Raw genomic sequence first — 21,004 nt, 5'->3', positions numbered from 1 at the left:
GGTAGCCTCAAGACGAAAAATTCTTGCAACAAGGGTATATACAGTATTGCGAACAGGTTCGCCGGTGAGCGGGTCGAGTACTCCGACATTAGGCGGTAGATTCGGCTCATGATATGGAGTACCTTCTTCATTTCTCCATAGAGTAAGTATTTCGCGAACCCATCCCCACTTTCTAAAGAAATCTCGGTAGTTGATCGGTTGATGCGCTCCTGTCACACTATCTTCGGAGTCAGAGGAACTTTGTCGATTCGTGGAGGCCATCGTACGCGATCACAGAAAGATTTTTGGTATGAAAAACTTAGTGAGAGCAATGAGAGTTGAATGGTATACTCAATGCATAATATGCATAAATATATATAGTACCAGGATTCCTTAAATTACGGAGAAATTTACGGAAAGTATTAGGCAAAGTTTACCGTAATAGATACGCTAGGATATGAATTTGTCTATACATTATCAATGCAGTAAATGCAATAAGACGTGTCTAGACTTAAGCAGGCAATTCCTAAAGATGATAAGCAGATAGTTTCTGACTAGGAATGATAAGCAAAACTTTTTGTCATGCAGACACGGTCAAAGTCCAGACTCACTAATGTATCCTAACAACTACTAGTCAGACACACTAATGCAATGCCTGGTTCGCTAAGACCAACGCTCTGATACCACCTGTAAAGACCCGTCCTTATCCACCTGGACGAAATCTTCAACATTTGGTCCCATTGCGATGATTGACTCCAAGTAGTATCCTTAGTGTGAGCTAATGCACAGTGGAAGACTTAATTCGTACCTGAGAATAACATGCTTAAAAACGTCAACATAAAGTTGGTGAGATATATAGGTTTGATGCTAGCAGTGTAATAACTATAGAACACAAGATTTCATATATAAACATTTTAATAAAAATATTCTAAGTGGTTGAGCACTTGGTAACCATACTTAACATTTAATCACGTCGCATATTCCCTTTGTTATGAAATCTTACTACACCGTACCAAGTGTAGTCACGAAACGAAGTACTGTGCAACCGTTGAATACTGGTCGTCCAGTCCGGTTGGGGTTGTCAGGCCCGATAGATCTATCAACAGGATTCGCGTTTACAATACCGCTGTAAATATTAGTTACCAAGCTACAGGGAAGTATGCCAGTGGTACAACTCAACGTAGAATATATTTTTCAGTTACTTGTGTCCATATCGTAAATCATTTATAAAACAGCGCATGTATTCTCAGCCCAAAAATATTTAGAGTTTAAAAGGGACTATATACTCACCATACTGTATTTTGTAGTAAAAATACATATAACATCATTTAACATGTGCAGGGTTGGCCTTGGATTCACGAACCTATATCATTTGTATATATATTAACGCACATAATTGTAATCGAACAATTTATATATTATTAGTGATTTACTTGTTGTTTTAATAAATCATATGTTATATGTATCACATATATTTTATATAATAAATATTTATTTGTTATAATTTTAATAATAGGTTTAGTATTAATAATAACGATACTTATAATAATAATGGTAATACTAATAATAATGTTAGTATTGATAATAAAGATGATAATATTACTTAAAATATATCAAATTTTCAATAATAATAGTAATAATAATAAAATAAAAAGATTATACTATTTTTATAATAAAACACAAATTTTGATAAAAATTCGTAGTACTAATAATACTTAATAACAATACTTATTAATGAATATATTAATGTCACTCATAGTAATAATAATTAATAATAATAATGATAATAATTGTTATAAAAATTATAGTAATATATATAAATGATAATAGTAATAAAAAAAATTTATTATTAATAATCATACTACTTAATAATAATAATACTTGAAATTATAAGGTTAATAATAATAATAATAATAATAATAATAATTAAAATGATAATATAGGTGTATACCCTTTTTAAAGGACTTTCTGAAAAAAAACACTGCCCATGACGGGGCTCGAACCCGCAACCTCCAGCTTCTATACTAACACCTTAACCATCCACTCTGTTTCGGTTTTTCTGATTAATTCCTCAAACCAATTTTATTTAACTCATTTAAAACAGTGTTCATCTTCTTCTCCTCTTTCCAGTAGATCAGGTAACCACCAACATGATTTAAATTATTTTTCATATGTTTTAAATAATTATAAACGAAGGATACAACATCTATATTAAATGTTCGAATTAACTGAAAACGAAATAATAAAAAAAAAAAAATCGAATTAACACACCTGTTGCTTACGAAAAACGATTTATAAAACTTAAATCGCGATTTTGAGTTTAAGACAATTTTAGATAATACTTCCTACATAAACTATGTTAGAAATCGTTCCTATAAACTTTTTGGACTATCAATTTAGTATGAAACACAAAAACGGATCTTAATTTTGTTGATGAACACCTTCTTTGACATTTAGAAAAATAGACTTTAACTCCGAAATTAAACCTTGTTTTAAAGAATTACAACATAAGCTTTTGCAGAAAGTTTGCTTAACAAATTCCTAACAACATAGCATTAATACCTTTTGGAATAAAATCGAATTCAAGTTTTTGATATTAAAGTGAGATAGCAGAGGTAACGCTAATCACAGAAAAAAAAAAAAAATATAAGAACTCTGTTTTTGCTTCTTCTTCTCTCTCGTCCTTTTAATTAAAACAGGTGAGATTTATATAGAAAAAAAAAAACGATTTAATTGACTCAGTATACTATTGGATCGGTTACCTGTATGGTTGATATTGGATATTGAGATCACGAGCAGAATAGTGAGACAGGGTCAGATAGTAAAAAAAATAATAAAAAAAAAAAAATAAACAGATGCCGGTAAAAAAAAAACGCGTGATTATTATTATTATATGAATTAAGTTTAATATTAATAATTAATAAATACATTAATTATAATAACATGTTAAAATTACTAATAAAAATGTTTTTAGATAATATCCTTAGTTTTTAAATCAGTGAATTCAATAAATTAGTAAATAATATTAATGAGTAATAATGATATATTAATTATCATGATGATAATAAAATTGATAATAATAACATTATTAATGATGACAATAAGAATATCAATTTTATTAATAATAATAAGATTGTTAGTTAATAATAATAATAATTTATATACATCAAATTTCATATCTATAGTATTATTCATAATACCGATTTTAACATTAATATTAATATTGATAATAACAATGAAAGTAATAATAATTTTCTCAGTATAACAATTATATTTTTTTTTTTACCGTGTGCCCACATTAAATTATGTTAATGTACAATTTTATTAACTTTCTGAATAATTAATTGTTACATATTATCTTATATGCTAACATTCATTGATTGGTTGATGTTTAAATGTATTTCAACATAATATAATTATTCAGAATGACAACATTTAGTTATATAATGTTATTTTTTCATAATAATCAAATTATTTTGTAATTCGTCAATACTAATATAATTATTCACATATATATTTATTTATATTTACATCCATAGTTACAATTAAAGGTTCGTGAATCGTTAGGCAAAGTCAAGGGTAACTGTTTATCTAAATATAGATTTCAAACTTTCTAGACTCAACATTAAAGATTTTGCTTATCGTGTCGGAAACATATAGAGATTAGGGTTTAAATTTGGTCGGAAATTTCCGGGTCGTTACACACGAAGGAAAATGCTCGACGAATCAGACATATTCCAATACCGAATTTGTTACTTTATGCAGAGATGGACCGTTCATATGTTTCGAAGAAAAAATATTAAATGCTCGAGGTTACGCCTATGTAGCTATGGAAAACCAATTAGTCCGACTATCTTATGAGTGGGCTAAAGCAGGTCACTAAGAATTCTATTTCACAGGTAAGTTTGTACAGTTTTCAGTTTTTAATTTTATTTTTATTTTTATTTTTAACCTTTTGATAATAAACGTTAAATCGTTCGCTATAAAGCATTAAATTGGTACTCAATAAAATTAGGTTTTGCGACCGAAATTATTGATATCATACAAAAATTTACTACATCACTGCGAAATTTACCGTTTATTCTTAAGGTATAAATATCTTTAATCAATCAACACAAAATATTTCAGAAATTCGTCAGGAGTAAAACTAGGTAATATAGCTGAAATTACTTTACCGAAAAGAGGGGCGTATGTTTTTGATAATATTTGATTGATTAAAGTGGGATAAAAGATCAAAAAGATTTTTATTTTTATTTTTACTTTGTTTTTAAAATTAATATTAAATTGATATTTTAAACCTTTTAAAAAAATATATTTAAGTTTGTAAATATTTGAAAAATTAATATTTTTAATATAAGTTTGTATGTATAAAAATAAAAATATAATTTAAGTTTGGTGTGAATTTTTAATATGAATTTTTAATTTTATGCATTTTAAATTTAAGTTTGGTGTGAATTTAAAAACAAAAATTTACTTTATTTCGTTAAGTTAAAAATTTGATTTTTAAAACTCATCGTGAGTTGAAGACTAGGTCGTTGAACCGAAATTGCTTTACCCGAGGGAGGGACGAGAACTTTTATTATCATTATTTTTAATCTTATTGAATTAAAGTATGCCAAAAACATTTAAAAAACCCAAAAAAATCTTTACTTTTAAAACCGTGCTTTGAATTGACAAATTTTAAAATTTTGTCGAGGGATGGACTAGGACAACGATCAGAAACACCCTCATCCTAAAAAGAAACAAATTTTTAAAATTTTATTAATTATATGTTTTATAAGTTATAAGGTTTTTTATAAAAAAAAAAAAATACCAGGCCCATGCGATCACATGGGTTTTGAACTTCAACTCCATGCGATCGCGTGGAGCTGAATTTTTGGCCAGAATAAAAAAGGGCAGCGAGTCTGTTCTTCACACAACAAACACACATATACACGAACATACACCCCATAACCTCTCAATTTTCATCAAATTTTCACCAAATTCAACCAAATTTCTCGCTACAATCCGCTCTAAACATAAATTTGATAAGGAGTTTATCAAAAAGGGTAACAATTTCACCCCTAAATCTCTTTAAATTTGATTTTAAGTGTTCTTGAGCTATATTTTTCATAATTTGATTTTGTTAATTTCTAGTGTAATTAGAGTTAAATTGTTAGTATTTTATGCATGTATAACCTTGATTGATGCTATTTAATATAATTTGAAGCCAAAAACTTCAAAAATTTTAGAAATCTAGGGTTTGTGTTCTTGAGCAATTTGGGACTTTTTGATATAAACAGGTTATGGCCGATTTTTGTCATGAATTATTGCTAAATTGAGTAGTGTAACATGTTTAGGTAGTTAAATGATCCAAACATTGATCCTAAACATGATTTTTGGAGATTAAAGTGGACTTTTTAGGTTCAAAATTCATGAACTTGATTAATTTGATATAATTGCCATTTGAGACTTGTTTAATTGTTAGTAATGACTATTTTGACATGTTATTTGAGTTAAATGCTTATGAACTTTGTCTACATTTTCATATGTGCTTATTTGAAAAAGTGTAGAATTGTAAAAAAATGTGAAAATGTGTATAAGTTTAATTTTGATTTAACATGTTATTGTGATTGTTTTAAGTTGTTATTTTGCTAACATTAATGCATATTTGGATGCACAAATTTTATGTTTAATGTGCTTTGCAGAGAGCCGATACTGGAGGTTCATCATCATCATCATCTAGACGACCTGCTCCAGAACCTGAACCAGAACCTGAACAAGTACCACAACAGGAACAACAACATCAGCCTGATCAACACGTACCTTATTATGATCTGCTACAGTTTGTTAATGAATTCATAGTATTTCCGATGCATCCACTTGTAGAATACCCAACGATTCCTGAACACACGTTGCATCCTAATCTGAGATTCGATAGACGATGGAGAGATTACCCGGCATATCAAAGTCATAAATTCAAATTAGTAACGAAAGATGTAGAGGTGCCTAGGGTAAATGATTGGGATCCTTTGGAAATGGTCCAACTAGCTGACCGTGTTAGGGAGCATCTGATTCAAAGGTATGGCAGTTCTTCTTTTACCGATTGGGAACGTCTATTCACCATTCGTAGACCTGTATATAAGGAATGGTGTGTTGAGCTGATGAGTACTATAGCATTAAATGTAGATGTAGATAGATTAGATGATAGAAGTTTTCTTAGATTTATACTTGGCGGTAGGATGTACAGGATGTCCATGCTGGACATGGCCAGGGCATTACAGATATATACGCCCGCTGAATTACTACTACCAGATTGTATGAATTTGATTTATCGTGGTGAAAGGGTAGATAGGAATTTTGATACGAACGCCGTTTGGAGGCGTATGTCCGATTATAATGTTTTTGGGCAGGGAGGAACACATACCTACTTACATATTAACAGAGCCGAGCTTCGTATAATTCATAGATTTTTGGCTAACTCGATTACACAGAGAGGTCACAACAAGGAAAAATTGACCTTACATGATTTATTTTACCTAAAGTGTATTCGAGACCCAAGAGGCTTTGTTAATATCCCCTACTGTGTTGGTTTTTATTTATCTAAGATGGTTGAAGGAATACAGGAAGGGGGGGATAATTGGAGGAGGTATTTTTGTTACTCTCATTGGAGAGTATTTGAGTGTAGATAAGGACTAAGGGGGTCCACTTTTGGAATGTAGGGAATAGGTTGAGCTTTTAGGATTGAAGGTTTATGCGGGTGCTAAGGTATTAAAGAGTAGACGCAACCAGGCAATACCCTATGTAGGTAGTCAACCTCAGGTAGAGAGAGGCTCAGATGAGGAGATGGAGGAAGCGGATGACATTAGGGATGTCATTCGGGAGACTATGACTGATGTCTACCAGCGTGTAGATGAGGTAGACATGACAAACGCGGAGAGATTTCGTCGGATGGAGCAGTGGCAAGCCCGGAATGATTACGAGCATTCCAGGAAATGACAGCATAATAGATGGGACTATCATCAGTGTCAGATTATGAGCCAGCTGTCACATCAGGAGCCCTACATCCCGACCCGACCAGCTTACTATCCTCCACACCAGCCCGAGATGAGACCGCCTTATACTCTCTACGACCCTAACCAGGCCTACCAGTACACCTATCACCAACCATGGAACCCGGACGATGACATGAACTGGAACCCCTATCCAGATTGATTTAGTTCCGGTTGGTAATTTATATAATTTTTAATTTTTGTTATTTCGGTTTATTTATGTTTAAACTTATGATATTGTGATACTTTTATTGTAATATTTAATATTTTTAATTGTTGTACTAATGTTTCATATTTGATTTGAAAGTGGGATTTTAAGTCCCATTTCAAATTACCATGCTTGTTTATATTTGTATGTATGTATATTGTCAAATGTACAAAACAGGGTAAAACAGCGCATTTTCAAAGACTGGCATTAAGTTCAGCAAAAGCTAGTACTTTTGACGACAAAACGAAAAACAAATGTGATGTAACAACAAGACGGAATGAACAAATGATGTGTACCATTTATCATTCAACAAACAAACGCCAATATGTTTGGAAACTTTGGTAAAATTTAATCATTTTTCTACGCTAATCACCCTCAATAATTTAAATTGTTACTGATTTCTTGCAAATGAGGGCATTGCAAGATCTTAAGTGTGGGAAGGGGTTAAATTCTTTCAGAATTTTAAAATTTTTTGATTTAAACACTTGGTTACCATTAAAAATACTAGTAATGCAGTAGTTGTATTAGAATCTAGTGCTCTCTGATAATAAAGAACAGCCCTAGTCTTATATACTGACTACCCAATTCTAGTAAAATTTTCAAAATTTTCAATTAAATGAATTCAAAATCATGTTTATACATATTTATGAACGATAAAACTAGGTGTTAAACACTGAAATTATTGTTACCTCGAAAAGGACATAAATTGAGAAACAACCCAAAATGTTAGAATTCATTTAAAATGGAATAGAGGACAATAAAAAGGAAAATAAAATCCAAGTGTGGGAAAATTTACCAAGATATTTTAAACATATATCACATATTTCTGTAACAAATAATTGAAGATACTTTTGCTTTGGACTAAACTAAACAGTTTTACCCAATTTACTGTAAGAAAGATGGATCTACACGATGAATCAATTCCATCATTAAAAGGAAGTAAAGTCTTCCGAAAAAGAAACGCGCTTCTTGATTTAGGTCATGAAGTTGTCGTCCAGACCAGCTGTAGGTTGACGAAAAATCTAGAAAAGTCATCACTAAAATCAGCAGGAAATCCACGGACCTCAGCATCAAACAGGGTCGCCAAGTGGTCAGACTTATCCTAACCATGAGAGGATCTGTCTTGTAAAATGGGGAGAACACCGTGCAAATTAGCTTAATAAGACTAATGAATCAGACCCCCGGAAAGGATAATCTCCTTAAAGATTAAAAATCAGCTTTTAAGACTGATATTACTCAATCCTTGAGATTGACCTTAAAGATTGAGAATTACAAACTCATGGAATTCAATGATATCTAAACTCAAGCTTGAACGAGAAAATATTTTGATCAAAATTACAAACCGGTTTGTTTTCTGAAAAACCCATTTTTAATGCGTTCATTACCATTGAACGTAAAATCCTAAGAATTCACCTGAAATTCATTAGGTCACCTGAACCAAATCGGGTGTCAACCATAAGAACGGTGGTTGCATAGTATGATCGAAGACAGGATCTTGTGCCAAACCGAAAAATTATAGGGTGAGCTTTACTATTGCTCCTACCAAGGATAGTAATTGCATCCGACACGTTATAGACCATAATTAAAAGCATGTCAGGGGACATTGCCTTAACAGTTGCTTGTTCAACGCTTTCCTTGACAACCGGACGGTAGTTTACCAAAAGGTAATATACGGAGCAAGTATACTGGACGTGTTGCTTTCCTAATACAAGGTTAGCAAGTGGGTGACACAAAACCACAAGTTTTGAGCTAAAATTTTCAAATCTGAAACCCACCAAACCCACAAAAATAATTTGCAAACACCGGTGAAGGGTTATTTCGGAAAACTTATCTAGGGTAAAAGCTAGATTTAATTTTCAAAAGATCAAATGTTTTCATAAAGATCTAATTTCCTTAATGGATCTAAATTTTCAGAGTCATGTATGACTGTAAACCACAACGTTACTATCATTGTTCATACCGCCGTATAGAAATCACTGATGTACAAAGTGTGAAGAATAAAAAAGTGATTCTAGTATTTTTATTTAAAGACTATATTGCTTGAGGACAAGCAACGCTCAAGTGTGGAAATATTTGATAACGCTAAAAACGAACATATATTTCATAGCATTATCCCTCAAGAAAGATAAGCTTTTAGTTGCAATTGTTCTATTTACAAGTGATATTCGTTTAAATAATAAAAGGTGAAGACCAAAGACAGATTCGACAAATTGAAGACGCAAACGACCAAAAAGCTCAAAAGTACAAAATACAATCAAAGTGGTTCCAATTATTGATAAGAAACGTCTCAAAATTACAAGAGTACAAGGTGCAAAATGCAAAATACAAAATATTAAATTGTACGCATGGACGTTCGAAAATCCGGAACCGGGACCAAAGTCAACTCTCAACGCTCGACGCAACGGACTAAAAATTACAAGTCAACTATGCACATAAATGTAATATAATATTTAAATAATTCTTATAATTATTTATATATTATATTTATATATTAAACCGTCGGCATACAAAGAAACAAACTCATGTGAGCTGGAAAAAGGGGCCATGCGATCGCATGGCCTGGAAGCTTTAGTTCCATGCGATCGCATGGTGGTAGGTGACAGGCCACATTGCTATAAATTCGCGTGTTTTGGTTCAATATATATCATATATCCATCTCTCTATCTATACGTAAATATATTTATATTTATATTATAATTTTAATTTTAATTTTAAATTCTAATAATAAGGGTATGTTAGCGAATGTTGTAAGGGTGTAAGTCGAAATTCTGTCCGTGTAATGCTACGCTATTTTTAATCACTGTAAGTTATGGTTAATGTTATTTTTAAATTAATGTCTCGTAGCTAAGTTATTATTATGCTTATTTAATGCCGAAGTAATCATGATGTTAGACTAAATATTAAAATTGGGTAATTGGGCTTTGTACCATAATTGGGGTTTGGACAAAAGAACGACATTGTGGAAATTAGACTATGGGCTATTAATGGGCTTTATATTTGTTTAACTAAATGATAGTTTGTTAATTTAATATAAAGATTTACAATTGGACTTACCTATAAATAACCATATACACTCGATCGGACACGATGGGCGGGATATTTATATGTACGAATAATCGTTCATTTAACCATACACAGAAATGGATTAATAGTTAACAGAATTATTAAAATAGGGGTGAAATTATGTACAAGGACACTTGTCGTAATTGTTAACAAAGTATTAAAACCTTGGGTTACATGTAGTCGATATCCTGGTGTAATTATTAAATAAAGTATCAAGACCTTGTTACAGTTTAAGTCCCCAATTAGTTGGAATATTTGACTTTGGATATAAGGATAATTTGACGAGGACACTCGCACTTTATATTTATGACTGATGGACTGTTATGGACAAAAACCAGACGGACATATTAAATAATCCAGGACAAAGGACAATTAACCCATGGGAATAAACTAAAAATCAACACGTCAACCATCATGATTACGTAAGTTTAAATAAGCATAATTCCTTTATTATAGAATTAATTTCCTTTATTTTATATTTAATTGCACTTTTAATTATCGCACTTTTATTTATTGTCATTGTATTTAATTGCACTTTTAATTATCGTACTCTTTAATTGTCGTACTTTTTATTTATCGCATTTTTATTTATCGCAATTTCATTATCGTTATTTACTTTACGCTTTAAATTAAGTTATACTTATTTTTAATATTTTACATTAGGTTTTAACTGCGACTAAAGTTTTAAAAATCGACAAACCGGTCATTAAACGGTAAAAACCCCCCTTTTTTATAATAATAATATTACTTATATATATATATATATATATATATATATATATATATATATATATATATATATATATATATTATAAATTAAAACTAATATAGCGTTAAGCTTGATTAAGTGTATCCCTGTGGAACGAACCGGACTTACTAAAAACTATACTACTGTACGATTAGGTACACTGCCTATAAGTGTTGTAGCAAGGTTTAGGTATATCCATTCTATAAATAAATAAATATCTTGTGTAAAATTATATCGTATTTAATAATATTTCGTTGTAAAAATAATACTATTTCCTAGTACACCTCGCACACATCACTTAGCTTCGTGCTAATCCCTCACATCTTCCCTACAGGTTATAGATTTATTGTATGATAGTTCTCAGGGTGAAGATGGGATGCTGGAAGATATGTTTGACAAAGCCGGAAACTCTGATGTCGTGTCCTTTATATTAAAAGTTGTTTTAATGTTTAATATAACACTCGAACTTTTAAATATTAACGTGGATATTATATTCAAGAGAATTTTATATTATATATATATATATATATATATATATATATATATATATATATGTATGTATGTATGTATGTTAACAGGTCTTTCGCTGTATTCATTATATAAAAAAAAAATCTGGGGTGTTAAACGTATACTATGGGTTGACATTATGACCTATATGTGTATACTTAAGATGACCTATTTGACTAGGTTACATTGTTCGGTCATGATTGTTTGACTACAGTACAATTTGCTAAGATATTTCAGTGCTTTTGCTAAGGTGAGTCTACAGTCCCTTTTTCATCATTGAGATGAGATACATGTTGCTTTTGAAACTATTTCTTAAACTGTTTTTATAACTGTTTTACATATTAGGCACGAGTAACTAAATGAATATACATATTAGTTCAGATCAAAAATCCCTTAGCTTGATTATATTAATTACTTTAAGTAAGCTCAATTTATAGGGACGGTACTGTGACGATCGCTCCAAATCCATATGGACGAACACGTCATTCATCGATTTCATTGCGAGGTATTTGACCTCTATATGATACGTTTTGTAAACATTGCATTCTTTTAAAAAGGCACACCATAAATGAATATTTAAATCAAAGGTTATCGACATATGATGATTTCTACATATAGACAATCACCGTAATATAATAGTTTACAATAATACTTCTGTTGACAATGCAGTCAAAATAAGATACATGGTGATGATTTGGTGAATGCAACGTTTCCTTGAAAAATATGTCATGTAAGACTCCATGCACATAGCTTGTATAACATATAAGCAAACAGCGGAAGACTTCTAGGTAACCTGAGAATAAACATGCTAACAAGTGTCAACATAAAGGTTGGTGAGTTCATAGTTTTAGAGTTTCACATAATCTGTATATAAAGGTGGATCACAAGATTTCAGTTGTTTCATCCAGAAACATTTATCAATAGATTCTACATAACAGAGCACCCTGGTAACTAAACTTTGACGTTATAATGATAAATACCCCATTCGTTTTAATACACGCAAACCAACGTGTCCTAAACTCAAATAACACACGTCCGTTAAAAGGCTAGCGCTCTAGCTCGGACGGGGATGTCAAGCCATATGGATCCATATACTGTTATTCGCACCCACCAGTCCATATCCTATGTACTGGCAGTTACTAGTTACCAAAGCTAAGGAATTTTCGGTTTAAACTCAATGTAGAATTTAGTATGTACTTGTATCCATTGCGTTTAAAATAAAGTGCATGTATCCTCAGCCCAAAATTATAGATTGCAAAAGCAATTAAAAAAGGGAGCAATGAAACTCACCTTAGCAGCACATTAAGTTGTTCATCGTAATGTGACCAAAACTCGGAATATCAAATAATCGTAGATCTCAACCTAGAGAACATATGTTGGTCAATAAATGTCTATCAAGCTAGGTCAGGTCATGGTGTATCATAATCCTAATGCTCGAGATCGACATACAAAAGTTATCTAAAGTTATTTCAAAAAGTCAATCTGACTCAATACAATAGTTGAATGATCATGGTAATCGAATCATTTTAAAATTTCTCATAGTTTCTCAATTCTTGTAAAATTAAACTATAGTTTTTATAAGGCTTTAAAATATGATAAAATAATCAGTTTTGATAATTGTTCAACAAAACGAGACGTGCCTTATATAAGAATTCATTTACTCGACTGATAATATTTAAAAATCCATTTTATCAATCTCGTAAACAAGTTGTTTAAATCTTAATTGCAGATTCAAAAGCAATTTCAATTAACGTCAATCATAATTCAGTTGATCATATCTTTTAATCCGTTCATCAAAACTATCCGATATCTAAATGAAAAGTTATTGATTATTCGCCAGCTTTCCAAAAACATGCATATCATATACCTTTTTCCAGTAATATATGTATTTAATTCGCGATTCATTATAAACTGTTTAACGACGAAATTTAGCATACAAGCATGCATAAATATATATATACTCGAGCATTAGACATGGATACACAATTAATATATAAAAGATAAGATATGAATACTCACGTATCAATATTGTGATTCAATATTGCAGGAAAGTACGTAGACGTAACGGAGATGATAAACACTAGGTTTGATTCACAAATATACCCCCGAACATTACCCATAACCTCTTTGGCAATAACCCATAATTTTCTTAGCTCTAGCTTGCTCGAAACCCATTTTTGAAAGTGACACGCTCATAACCTCGTCGTAATATTTTATGTAATAATATTACTAAAAATAATTCTAATAATAATAATAATAAGATTAATAATAATATTAATCTTCATAATTATAAAAATAATAATAATAATAATAATAATATATAAATATAATACGGAGCAAGAGATAGATTGATGAAATATATATTGAATTCGATCACCAGGCTTCGCATTTTATAGTACCTGACTTGTCCCAGCCCACCATGCGATCGCATGGTTTTTGGGCATCAAGGCCATGCGATCGCATGGCCCTCTGATCCAGCTCACATTTATTTAACTTTTAGCTTGTCGACATATTTCTATATAATATATATAATATATTTAATTTAAATAATTAATTATATATTATATTAAATTCACGTGCATAGTTGACTTGTAATTTTTGTTCCGATAAGTCGTACGTTGTCACTCGACTTATGTCCCGGTTCCGGTTTTTCGAACGTCCTTTCGTACGCTAAGAAAACTGGCACTTTACCTTTTGTAACTCGTACCTTTGTCAAAATATAGATTTAAATTATTCAAAAACTATACCACTTGAGATATAACTTATACAATTGAGTGTTTTGGTCATTTACTTCTATAAATCAATGGCTCGTTATCTAACAAAGTATATTTAATAATATTGTTTTAAATCAAAATGTTTTGTAACCAAGTTAATATTTAAAAACACGTTTTAAATATACGTCGCAAGTTATTCATAGATTTAATTCTAACAGTTAATATTCCTTATTTTGTACGTGTCCAAATTACATTATTTAAACAAAAACATATTAACAATTAATTCTATAATATCTAAAAACGTTTTCACACATTTGAAACACAATCAATTGAATATTATGCAGTTTAGTTCTCCATTAACTTTTATCTAACTTTCATTATCTAACATTTTACCATTTATTCCGAATACCGTTAAAAAGGAATGATTTCTCAAATCAGCGTGGACCTCACAACAGAGACCCGTAATAATATCATAATCCTTAAGGGACTCAATAAATATCGTTTAATTCAATCGTTTGGTATAATCTTTTAACTCTGTAGTTGAATATATCAATCAGATAATCAAACCAATAAGTTTAATGCACAATATCATTTACTTAACACTTTGTTACGTTTTCAAGTTATAATATATGTATCTATTTACATATAATTGTTCGCGAATCGTTGAGAACAATCGAAGGGTAATTGAATAGTTCAAAATTTTGAGATTCAACTTCATAGACATTGCTTATCGTGTCGGAAACGTTAAAGATTAAGTTTAAATTTGGTCAGAAATTTCCGGGTCATCACAGGTACCGTTAGGTTTGACAAACCTCGCCTCAACGTACGGGGTGCTTATTCTATTATTACTTGTACACCTGATCAGGGTATGCTTAGAAAGGGTAAAAGGAAGATGTGTAGCGCTTTAGCTATCCGCGAGTTAAAGTCTTATAATCAAGTGCTCATGATAAATGTATACTTTTACGAAATTTTCAGAAATCTCGTGGCTTAACTTACGATGAATGTTACTTAAACATGATGTTTACAAACTTGAAACTAGACATGGTAATGTCTACAAACAGATGAAACAAAAAGAACTTTTTGGTGTCACTCACAGTTGAAACTTGACATCTTACAAACAGTTTATTATTTAGCATTTGCTATACGCAAACTTTTGAGATTAAACCTTAGCGGTTTATTCAGATAAACGATTTTGAGAAATGATTTCTGACAAATGATTTATGGAAACTGTTTTATGAAACATACAAGAACTATTTACTCAAACCTGTAGATTCACTCAACTTTATGTTGATCCGTTTTGCATGTTTTATCTCAGGTATTAGTCGCTTCCGCTGTAGAACATTGCTATTATGTAGAAGTCAAGTCAAGCATTGGGACTAGAGTTAATACGCCGTTAGTGGATTCTGACGGGGTATTACATTTGGTATCAGAGCTTTGGCTATAGGGAACTAGGATACATGATAGTGCTTCAAATGAACATATATTTAGTAGCAATATCCTTCCAATATGTAAATTATTTAGTTGTAATTGTCCTATTTTAAGTTGTAATCGTTTATATTAAATAAGTGCGAAGACAAAAGGCGAAAACGACGATTTGAAGACGCAAATGACCAAAAAGCTCAAATGTACAAGATACAATCCAAGTGGTTCAATTTATTGATGAGAAACGTCTAAAAATGACAAAAGTACAAGTTGCGGAACGCAAAGTACAAGATATTAAATTATACGAAAGGACGTTCAAAAATCCAAAACCGGGACCTGAGCCAACTATCAACGCCCGACGCAACGGACCAAAAATTACAAGTCTACTATGCACAAGAATATAATATAATATTTAAATAATTATATAAATTATTTATATATTTTATATTATATTAAATAGTGTCGGCAGACTAAAAAACAAATGAATGTGAGCTGGTGCCAGACACCATGCGATCGCATGGCCAGAAGGCACATATCCCATGCGATCGCATGGCCCGAAAAAGTTGGTCAGGTCCTATAAATAGCCAGCTTATTCGACGAGTTTTAAAACATAATAATAATAATACTCCTCTAATAATAATAAATATATATATATATATATATATATATATATATATATATATATATATATATATATATATATTATAGTATAGGGTAGTTTTATATTAGATTAGTTTGGGTTATGTAAAGGTTATTTTACGGATTTTAAAGTCGAAGCTCTGTTCGTGTAACACTACGCGATAAATAATCAATGTAAGCTATGTTCTCCTTTTTAAATTGATGTCTCGTACTTAAGTTATTATTATGCTTATTTAAGACGAAGTAATCATGATGTTGGACTAAAAATAATTAAAATTGGGTAATTGGGCTTTTTACCATAATTGGGGTTTGGACAAAAGAACGACATTTGTGGAAATTAAACTATGGGCTATTAATGGGCTTTATATTTGTTTAACTAAATGATAGTTTGTTAATTTTAATATAAAGATTTACAATTGGACATACCTATAAATAACCATATACACTCGATCGGACACGATGGGCGGGATATTTATATGTACGAATAATCGTTCATTTAACCGGACACGGAATGGATTAATAGTCTATGGAATTATTAAAACAGGGGTAAAATTATGTACAAGGACACTTGGCATAATTGATAACAAAGTATTAAAACCTTGGGTTACACGCAGTCGATATCCTGGTGTAATTATTAAATAAAGTATTAAGACCTTGTTACAGTTTAAGTCCCCAATTAGTTGGAATATTTGACTTCGGGTATAAGGATAATTTGACGAGGACACTCGTACTTTATATTTATGACTGATGGACTGTTATGGACAAAAACCAGACGGACATATTGAATAATCTAGGACAAAGAACAATTAACCCATGGGAATAAAATAAAATCAACACGTCAAACATCATGATTACGGAAGTTTAAATAAGCATAATTCCTTTATTTTCATATTTAATTGCACTTCTAATTATCACATTTTTAATTATCGCACTTTTATTTCATCGCACTTTTATTTATTGCAATTTCATTATCGTTATTTATTTTACGCTTTAAATTAAGTCTTTTATTTATTATTTTACATTAGGTTTTAACTGCGAATAAAGTTTTAAAATCGACAAACCGGTCATTAAACGGTAAACCCCCTTTTATATATTATTATATATAATTATAAATATTTTGTACAAATATAGTTAATTAAAATATAGTGTACAATAAGCCCGCTCCCTGTGGAACGAACCGGACATACTAAAAACTATACTACTCTACGAATAGGTACACTGCCTATAGTGTTGTAGCAAGGTTTAGGTATATCCCATCTGTAAATAAATAATAAATATCTTGTATAAAATTGTAACGTATTTAATAGTTTTTCCTAGTAAAATATAAGCTATTTCATATACACCTCGCACGACATCAATACATTAGTGTGTCTAACCGTAGGGCGCATTAGTGGGTCTAGTCTATAGCCGTGTACTTAGGATGACTGTTATACAACATGCTTGTACTGTTTGCTCTACCATGCTAAACGTAGGGCTACATATTATATATCACATGCATATACGCATCTATACCCATAATGATATGGACTTGGACTAGATATATGATATCACGATTCACATACGTACACACGACGCGACACTTAAGAGAATTAAGTTGACTACACTATCTTAAACTTATGGAGTGATGTCGAATGGATATGTGAGATAGCGTAATGTAATGACCGGGATTACATTACGGTAACTCATATAGAAGTTCCGACATCACAAAATAAGGAATTGGGAGCGAGTTAAGTAGGTTACTTGGATAAACACCGTTTAGAACATGAATCGTATGATCTCAAATATGAGTAGAAATCTACACTGTGAGAATTAATTGTTATTATAACCTATAATAAACGTGTAATCACGTCACAACTCGTCACTATTCGACACTGTCCGTCACCACCGAACACTACTCGGCACTATGAAGACACTTCTTGGAACATACTCATCATCTTATACCACTACTCCTTACTACTTATTGTTGGCAATCACTACTTAATGCCACCCCTCACTGCTAGTCACGATTGATCACTACTTCTCACTGCTTGTCATTACTAGTTACTTCTTGATGCCACCCATTGCTACTTACCACTACTAAATACTACTCACCACTACTAGCACCTCCACGATTTACTACCAGCTACTATGCATCACGACTCATTTCTGATATATCTTTAGAGGATGAATTCCTTGTAACAACCTGCGCAATCCGTAGTAGATATTATCTACTTGACTTCTGACTTACCTATCATTCAGCCACCCGTGGCTTCACGATTTTGCTTTCCAATACGAGTCTACCGAAAGAGGTATTCACACCTTCCCTCATAAAGGGTATTTCTTTCTTCTCCCCCACCGATGTAGACAAGTCTGATAACTCACCCTGCTTTCAACATCAACTTCAAAGAAGTACATCAATAATACGTTCTTACTCAACAATCATAATGCTTATGTCCTACTGACATCGGTGCCGATAGAAACTTTATCGCTAGAGAATTCTGTCACAACGTTTGGGATCCAATGTCTGCCTTAGACAACGTGAACCCTATGGAACTATCAACTGGGAATAATACGCATCATGATTGATGTCATTTTAGTTTAAGGAGGTCTCGCTTTAAGAAGTTTGATCGTACACTTCCATCGTAAACGTCTCTCGCCCAAAACTCACCCTAAACTTTAATCAACAATTGCTCCTAATCCTTTACAAATTATAATCTAAGACCCATACTGTTAAGCTCATAACAACCTTTCGTACTGAACAGTACTTTTTCTGACGATTGGCGAGCCATTACAGTAGAAATCTACATGAGAGATGTTTGGAGTTAGATTATTTTACTTGCACTACAATATTTCTTTTGTTTGACCTTGTAGTTGGAATGGACTGGTTATCAGATGACAAAACTGAAGTTGTTGCGACCAGAAGGCCATTCGAATTCCTTTTACTGAAGACAAATCAATGATGGTGTACAGAGAGAAGATCAGTACACCGTTGCGTTACATTAAATGCTCGAAGGTCCAGAAGTACATGAGATAAGGATGTATCTCAATTCTGGCACATGTGAGCAAAGTGGAATCAGCAGTTAAGAGACCCAAAGATGTCCCAACCGTTAGAAATTTTCCTTAAGGTCCTTCCGATAGAATTACCAAGTCTTCCACCGCATAGAGACGTAGAATTTCAGATTGACTTAATGCTGGGAGCGACGCCTGTAGCACGTGCACCGAATAGACTTGCACCTTCAGAATTGAAAGAGCTGTCTAGTCAGTTACGAGAGCTTTTAGACAAAGGATTCATTCGAACGAGTTCTTCGCCATGGGGAGCTCCAGTTCTTTTTGTAAAGAAGAAGGATGGATCTATGAGAGTCTGTATTGATTACAGGAAATCGAATAAGCTGATTATCAAGAATAGATATCCGTTACCGAGGATGGATGATTTGTTTGATCAATTTCAAGGATCATGATGTTGCTCTAAGATAGATCTGAGGTCAGGATACCATCATATGAGAGTAAAGGAGACAGATATACCAAAGACAGTGTTTAGAACACGCTATGGACATCATGAGTTTACAGTAATGCCGTTTGGATTGGCGAACGCACTGCCTGTATTCATGGATCTCATGAACCGTGTGTGTAAACCATATCTAGACAAGTTGTTATTGTGTTTATCGACGATATTCTGGTATATTCTAAGAACAAGGAAGAACATGAACAACATCTCCGTTTAATACTAGAGACGCTCAGGAAGGAGCAGATGTATGAGAAGTTTTCAAAGTGTGACTTTTGATTACAAGAATTTCAATTTCTGGGTCATATCGTAGGTGTCAATGGTATTCACATTGATACTGCGAAGATAGAAACGGTCAAGAAGTGGGAGACTCCTAAGTCGCCAATGCAGGTTCGGCAATTCTTAGGTCTCGCCGGTTATTACAGGAGATTCATTGAGGAATTTTCCATTATTGCCCGACCGTTGACAACAATGACTCACAAGGGTAAAAAGTATGAGTGGACTAAGCAACATGAGTCTGCATTTCAGTTGTTAAAACAGAAATTGACTACTACTCCGATTTCATCCGTACCCGAAAGGAATGAAGATTTCGTGATTTACTGTGATGTTTCACGACGGGGTTTTGATTGCGTGTTGATGCAACGGAAGAAAGTGATTGCTTACGGAACATGACAACTAAAGATACACAAATAGAATTACACGACACTCAATTTGAAACTTGGTGTTGTGGTCTTTGCTTTGAAGATGTGGAGACACTACTTGTATGGTACTGAGTTTACTGTTTTCACCGATCACAAGAGCTTGCAACATGTTTTCGATCAGAAACAGCTCAGCATGAGGCACAGACGTTGGATAGAGCTATTGAATGACTACAACTGCGACATTTGCTATCATCCTGGTAAGGCTAATGTAGTTGCAGATGCCTTGAGTAGGAAGGAAAAGGTTAAGACTATCCTAGTTAGAGCATTGAATATGACTGTTCAAAGGAATCTTACTTCTCAGATACGCGATGCACAGCTAGTGGCATTAAAAGAAGAGAACATTGCTATTGAGTCACTCAGAGGAATGGATAAGAAATTCGATGTTCAAGAACATAGAATTCGATATTTCATAGATAGAATTTGGGTACCGATGTTTGGCGGATTAAGGGAACTAGTGCTAGATGAAGCACACAAGATGAGGTATTCTATTCACCCTGGATCTGACAAGATG

The sequence above is a fragment of the Rutidosis leptorrhynchoides genome, chromosome 4 (genome assembly GCF_046630445.1).
Source record: "Rutidosis leptorrhynchoides isolate AG116_Rl617_1_P2 chromosome 4, CSIRO_AGI_Rlap_v1, whole genome shotgun sequence".
Classification (NCBI taxonomy): Eukaryota; Viridiplantae; Streptophyta; class Magnoliopsida; order Asterales; family Asteraceae; genus Rutidosis; species Rutidosis leptorrhynchoides.
Note: the sequence above shows the minus strand (reverse complement) of the source record.